We start from the raw sequence: 7,568 nt of genomic DNA, 5'->3' as shown, positions 1-7,568 counted from the left end.
GGTTTATTATGGGGTTATTATTTGGTTTAGGGATTTTCTGAGGCAGAGGCTGTCTCACATGACAGTTGTGAATGTGTTTTCTCTTTTACCCAGTTGCTGCCTGAACTTGAGTTAACTTTTGGCAGTTACTTACCTGCAGGTTATATGAAGCATGATTTCCTTTGGTTTGCGCTGAATCTGGAGCCTGCTTCTTTCCTCTCTTGGTCTGCACTGCTGAGAAAGGCACGCTGCTCCTGGTGAAAAGCATCTTAGTGTGTGTCCAGTCCTGCACAGGCAGGGTGGCAGGAGATGAGCTTGTGTCAGTCCATTTCCCAGCCTCTGCCAAGTGGTGAGGGCAAAATTTTGCCTTCAAAATACATTTAAAATAAGTAGACATTAAAATAGACCCATGCTGTGGCTCTGACCACAGAGATGAGAGCCAGCCTAGCTAAGACACTGTTTAGGAGCAGATGTCCTGTATCGCTCTTGGTGTGCTGGAAAGCCACCGGACTCCGGCTGCAGCTTAGCACAGCTGGACTGTCCCACATGGCCAGACTCTGACACCAGCAGCAGGGTGGCCGGCGGCTTGTATTTCATACGGCTCCTAGCATTTCAATCAAGGGCAAAGGCAAAGCGCCCGGGAAGGCAGAGCCCCAGCAGGGATTTGGACTGGCACTGCCAGTCTGGGAAAGGTCCCACAGAGGTGGTGGGCAGCAAGATGAGCCCAGACCAATGAGGAGGGGCTGTGGGACCAGGGTTTGTTCAACCAGGAGGAGAGACAGCTTCAGGGGAACCACACAGCATCCCCCTTGGTTCCTACAGGGAGGTCATGGAGAAGATGGAGCCAGGCTCTGCTCAGCATTGCAGGGTGTGCATTGAAACCAGAGGGGTTCAGACTGGGTACAGGGAAACACTTTCTCCCTGCGAGGACAGCAAGTGGTAGGACAGGTTGTCTGGAGAAGTTGTGCAGCTTCCATCCTTGGAGGTTCTCCAGACCTGTCTGGACACAGCCCCGAGCAACCTGTTCTGGCTTCATGGCTTCACCCAAGCTATTGGACAAGAGCCCTTCTGGGGGTCCTGCCAGCCTGAAATACCCTGTAGTCCTATACAATATTTCTTGTGACTGAGGCTGTTTAAATTATCTTTCTTTTGTATGTTTGTTGGTGTCTAATAAGGCAGCTTTTCTCATGGTGTGGAAAATACTGGAGTTTGCCTTCTCCAGAGGTTTGCCCGTTTGCATGAAACACAGGGAAGTAGCATCTTAGAGACCTTCCACCTCTGTCAAGGTCAGCTGAACTTTGCCGAGGTGATAAAACGTTCCAAGGCAGGGACGTGCACACAGACAGACACGGATACACACGGAAACAGCATGACTGCAAAAGCCTCATTTTCTTAGGTAAGTAGGCTAATATCCACCTTAGTTAATTTCTAAAAGTGGACAAAGGTTTGAGTGAAATGTAGTAATTGCTAAACCAGTTCAGCTGGCGCTATAATGTAAAGGTAATTAAAATAAGTAGTTCTTCCCTGAAAATAAATTCATGGCAGCTAATTGTGGCTGAGGTATGCTACAGAACAAGCAGACTTTGCATGCCTTGTATGCAGAATGTTCTGAACTGGCTTGAGTGCACGCACATCAATCAGCCAGAACTAATCTTATGGTAAACATATACCGTGCAATAGCAAAAAGCCATCACTTGGATCCTCTAAAGTTTAATTAAAAACCTGTGAGAGATTTTTAAACACTAAATGAGATTGATTATCAAATGTGGTCATAGCTGCAATGACATTTGTAATCTTGGGCTGTGGCCTTTGATGATGTATGTCTTGTCACAGTGTAATTCTGGAGGCTCATACATTTGTTATTTTACAGGGTGCTTGTAACTGTTTCTTACAGTGGTGTGCTGGGCCAAGGCTATTGGTGGAAATGGATTTCTTGTAGTACATTACTCTGCATGCTTACAACAGAATTTGGAGAGATATGTTGAGCAGCTGCATTTTAAAGCCTCTCAAAGCAATAACTGTCCTGCATTATTACTGTTTAAGGCAGGTTTGTGAACCAGAGGTAGAGGTTCCTCACAAAGAGACATCTCTCTTTTACCTTAACCCTGAAAGTCTTTGCTATCTCTTGACCAAGTCCTTCTCTCCAGTTGTCCTGCAGAATCCCTTCCTTCTCCATGAGCTGCCGGTCCCCAGCCCCACAGGCTCTTCTCCATCCCACCGCAGGCTGCCGTCCCTCTGTGCTGTGCAGAGGACCACCTGCACTGCGCCCAGAACCTCTCCCTGGACATTACTTAGCTGAGTCTCCAAAGCTCTTTCGGTGGTGACCCCCGTGCCCTGCTCAGATGCGTGGTTTTAGGAAATGCAGTGCTGCCATCGCTTCCCCTGTTGCTTTTGCCTAAGGATGAGCCACTGGCAGGAGAAGGAACCAAGACCCACCCCCACTTCGCTCCCATCTTGCATGATGAATAAGCAGTAGTCACAAGAAGAGTGTCTGTGGTTTTGTTTTTGGGTCCATAGAAAGAACAGAATTTTTTCAGTAAGATTCTGTAAATTCATTTTTTCACACTGCTAAAGTTGTGCTTTGAGAGGTTTCTGAATAAAGCAATCTGTGGCCTCACTTGGGACAGATGATGGCTCTTCGGAAATTGTTTTGGTGTAAGGATGGCACAAACAGAGCTTTTTTTTTTCTTCTGGGCACCAGCTGCTGGCAGAAGTAGATGAAAACAGCTTCTCACACCATACCGCCTATTTACATTTTCCATATGCTGGATTTTAAGATTATAGGGTTTTAGATTCTGAGTTTGCATGTTGTATTTTACATAATAATGAGTTTGTGTCTGAGGCTGAGTTGATACATGAGAAAGCAGAACCACTACCACCACCACCCAGAAAGTGGGAAGCAACAACACACATCTTGGAAAGAAGCTCTCAGTGAGCTCTTCACGTTTTTTTCCAGGGAGCATCTTCAAGTTATGTTTTCTGCCACGCAAATGCTATCTGCTTTCGGGCTGCGTGGAAGGAGTCTGTCTTCCTGCTTTGTGGATCTGTTTCTGGAAACCTCCTAGTAAAGAGTTACTGAAGTCACATCAGTCAGATTTTTCATCATAAATTGTTTACTCTGTTACAAATCATTCACCTCAATAAATTCTTGTTTAAGCTTTCAACTACAGCACTTTTGCACCTCCTTGTCATTATAGGATGGCCTTTTACTGCCTGTTTTAACTGTAGAAACGTCACTCCAGCAAAAGGGAATCCTTGGGTAATGCTATGCTTTTAAGTGTTTCCCCATTACAAGGAGTTTCTCTGTGTAAAAGGGGGTGCGCCTGTCTGCATAGTAGGACATTACTAGGAGACTGGATTAGATGACTTCCCGAGGTCTCTTCCAAACCAAATTATCTTACAGTTCTACAAAAAAAATCAACTCCCTGATCTCCTCCTGAAAATGAACTCAAGGCTAGAATTTCTTCTGGTTCTTCCCATTTTACATTTTTTGTCACTAAGCACTTGCAGACGAGATGTCTGCCAAGGTTTCACGTAGCAGAGGGCCACTCTGGGCACTGCAGTACCCAGGTGTGCCGGGGGAAGTGCTCCTGTGTCGTCTGTGCAGCACGCCAATGTTCCACAACCTTTTGTTTCCTCCATCTCTCCCTGCTTTCACCAGTAGCAAAATTGAAGCAACTGGTCTTTGTCACAGCTGAGAGCCCATATGTGGATGGATCAAGAAACTGAAGTCCTGTCTCTCTCTCAAAAGTCCCTTAATGTCTTCAGAGACACTTTCAGGTCATTCCTGCAGTCACAGCTGGCATCAAACACTTCCTTGAACATACTGGTGTATAGATCCATCACACCCTGCTTGGCCCGCACCTCCTCTCGTCCCAGTACTTCTCCTTTGCCCTGTATAGCAGAGGCCTTGCAAAGATCGATGTTACACTGAGCAGAGAATGTGAATCTCATGTGTGGAGGAATCCACATTTCACACCTCAGACTTGGTGATTAGTTGTGCTCAAGCTGGATTCACACATTTTTGCTGCTTGTATATAGACTGGCAGTTGACCTAGCAGTAAGACTTATTTCAATGCATGTTCTCAAAGGAAAGAGAATGATAAGCATTTGCCAAACTTTCAATGCTAGAAAGCACTTAATATTTGTATTTATGGTGTGTTAATAATGAAGACAAAACACCTCTAAACAGCAACACCTCTGACCCTGAGCTTAAGATACGTGTCTGTAGCTGGATCTTGCACAGTTTCTTGGTCACTTGGAGTGACTGGACAAGTCCAAATATGTTCAGTAACACTGGTTTCACCAATTTGTGGCATTAGAAAGAGAGGATTATAGGGGTACAGAATACTGCAGAACATTTTATTACTACTTTGACTGAGAATGAGCATGGATCTGCTGCTACAAAGAGCTACAGTAAAACTTTGGAGACATGAAGTATGTCGGAATTCTTCAGCTTGAGGACAGCTGTAATTATAATGAGCTTGCAGAAATAGGGCTGCAAGAGTAGCCTGTTCTCTTCCGCTATTTGGGATTAAACATAAATGACTCATATTGAGGCGTAACACTACCTTTCCATTGAGAGGAATGTCAGTTCTCCAGCTACATGATAAATCATTACATGTTTATTAGGGAATGGAGAATGAGAGAAACGGTCTTCCATTATATGTTTACCCAATTTGTGTCCAGCTGCTTTAAGAACACCCTATTCCTATTTAGTATCTTAGCAGGCTTTGCTAAATCCATCTGTTCTAAAGCAGTATTGTGTTAAGCACGAAATAAAGAACCCAAAGCAGGCACCAGCTGCAGTTACCAATAAGCAGGCTATTGAAATCCACTCACTCTAGCTTACTGGACACTTATGAGAAAGAAAGACCATTCTAATATATTTAAGGCTAGAACAAGCCTGTGTCTCCTCGGCTAAGACAAGCAGCCCTGATGATCATAGCTGGTGGTCTGGATGGCAAGAAAAGGCAGGACGGTCTAGTAAAAGCTCCTTTGACTTCAATGGCAATATGGATTTGGCCTCATGCAAACAATGGGAGTATGTGAAACTAATTATCCACCCATTGAGGTTTTCTCCTCCACCTTCCCCCTTTCTAATTTCTAATGAATGTAGATAATTGCTGTGTTCCCACTAACACGCAGATTAGGCCTCTGGGATTAGGCTATGTGATTGAGTAGCTAATACTAAGGGTAAACGCCTCTGGTGTTCCTGCTAAATGCATTCTTGCTAGGAAGTTAAATAATCACTCTACTAAAGCATTACTAAAAGATTTAAATACTTGTTTTGGAGACTTCTAGTAGATTTCAATAGTTTCTGACGTACTGTGACATGCTTCAGAATGTTCATTTATATACAGTTTGATTTCTTTTGATGATTGTCAACTTAAGTTACTAAAAAAGGAGAGTATTTTGTACAGAGAAGGGAAGGGGGTGGAGGGAAAGCAATATATTAGAAACATGAGTAGGTGCCCTGGCTTGTCCATCAGTCTTGGCATCATTTTATTTATACATTTTCTAAAGGATTAGAAGTAATCAGTTCCAGAGGATGTGCTCTGGAGTATTGGCAGCATCTACTTTCTTGGCAACCATTGCAAATATTTTATACGGTTTCATATTGTCTTGTGTAGCACCGAGCACTGCCGGTTTGACGTAAACAGTGTTAATGTTTTAACTTCTATGGCAGCGACGTTTTTCCCCCCGCAGTGCCCTTGTGCTTTCCCAAGGCTCGGCGTCGGCGGGGGCCATTCGTCATGGTGGGAGTGCTCACCTGGGCCCCATCCTCGGAGGTGGGACCCTGTCCATCACCGCAGCACATCGGAGCCCGCAGAGCCTCTCCTTTCTCACCTCCCAGCAGGATGCGGGACTTGTCTGCAGGCAGCAGGGCTGGGACGTTCCCCATGCAGGGTGTGCTCATCACGCTCGTGTTCACAGCTCTGCTTTACTCACCAGGTGAGAAGTAGCAAAGCCTCCCCAATCCATCTTTTTTAACATTTGCCAGGTAAATAACTCCTAAGGTTCAGACTTCACCATGCAGTTATGGATGCTCCAGGCAGATCTCACCTCCGTTGGTCCATCAATGGAGGACAGGAGCAAGTTTAGGGACCAAGCTTGACAGATTCTGCATAAAGAACACCTGAGAACTGATTGAGCCCAATGCAAGTACCTGTCCTCATCTACTGAGGCTGGGGGGGGCTGCATTTTCTTGACCTAACTCTGTTGACTTCAGCGACATGCTGAGGAGAAAAGGAGTAAGCCAGGGCTTTAACGCAACAACTAGAACTGAGAAGCAGTAGAGAAGGTGAGAGAGGAACATGACTTAGACTCCCTGAGCTGAGAAGTATAACATTAATAAAAGAAAGCTCTGTATTCCTGGAGGGGTAACTGTACTATTGGCAGAAAGCGCAAGGACATGTTGGAATATCAGCAAATGGTTTTCAGTAATGACTAGCAAAGTTCTGGCATTTCATAAAATCTAGGTAACATTGTGAAAAGAAAGACAAGAAATAATTGTTTCTTAATATGGCATTTGCCTAAAGTAACAGTGATGTTGATTGAAATAATGTAATTTTCATATCTAAAATGTTGCAGAGGAGAGTATGTCTATTTCATTTATGTTTGCAGAAACTTAATCTACAGGAAAAGATTTTATAACAGAATTGGAGGTTAAATTTCATTTGCTGATTTAATAAAAGCTAACAGGATGGATTTGGGGATATTTCATTAATCTTTCTTTCCTTTCAGTGAAAAGGAAATTAAGTTCAATCTAGTTCAAACTTTCCTTCACTATTATACAATAGACTGCCAATGTCCATGTTCTCTCTGGCAAGTTAAAACCTAATTAGTCACAGAAAATTCTTCCCTGATCCTGTCACTGTGAGGCAGGAAAAGCCTGGGCTGCAGACAAAGAATTCAGATGCACTCGATGCTTTGCTGTGGCTCTTTGTTAACGTCTGTGTTTCCCTACATAGCATGCAGTGACATAACTGGAAGCGGCATATTTTGTCTTTCATGCAACAAGATCAGATATAAACCGCCTTTTCAAAATATAAAGAAAAGCTCCTAATGTGAATCTGTGCAACAAGCACGCTGCTATTGACCTCTTCCCCATTTCTGCCCATTTTTGAGAGCGGCGGGAGTGGATGCTCGGGTGCAGGTTTTACCCGGAGAGACAATCAGCTGGGGCCAGCTGGGGCGGGCAGGGGCAGAAGTTTGTGGCTGTCTGCGGCTTGTTGAACCTCCCCCTCGGGAGCCATCTCTCAGCTGAGGTCTCCCGTGCCTGGGCCGGCTGCCGAGATGCCCAGGATGCAGGGACACGGTGCCGTGGGAGCAGGGGAGCTGGACCCGCACCTCTCAGCAGCAGCGCTGGCAAGGAAGGTCCAGCTGCTCCCGCTGTAACCTGGTGTCCAAGACCTGCTGGGTTCAGGAAATGCATCTTCATATTTCAGCCTTTTAGAATTTTTGAAGGAAGGAGTCAACTGATAAAATTAATTTAGAAGTAACACAGTATCTGGCACTTCCCTTACCGCTTATATAAAATAACACTTGCTCTTTCAACACTCTTGATAACACCCAATAAAAAATAA

The sequence above is a fragment of the Chroicocephalus ridibundus genome, chromosome 4 (assembly GCF_963924245.1).
Source record: "Chroicocephalus ridibundus chromosome 4, bChrRid1.1, whole genome shotgun sequence".
Lineage (NCBI taxonomy): Eukaryota > Metazoa > Chordata > Aves > Charadriiformes > Laridae > Chroicocephalus > Chroicocephalus ridibundus.
This window is presented reverse-complemented; position numbering follows the sequence as displayed.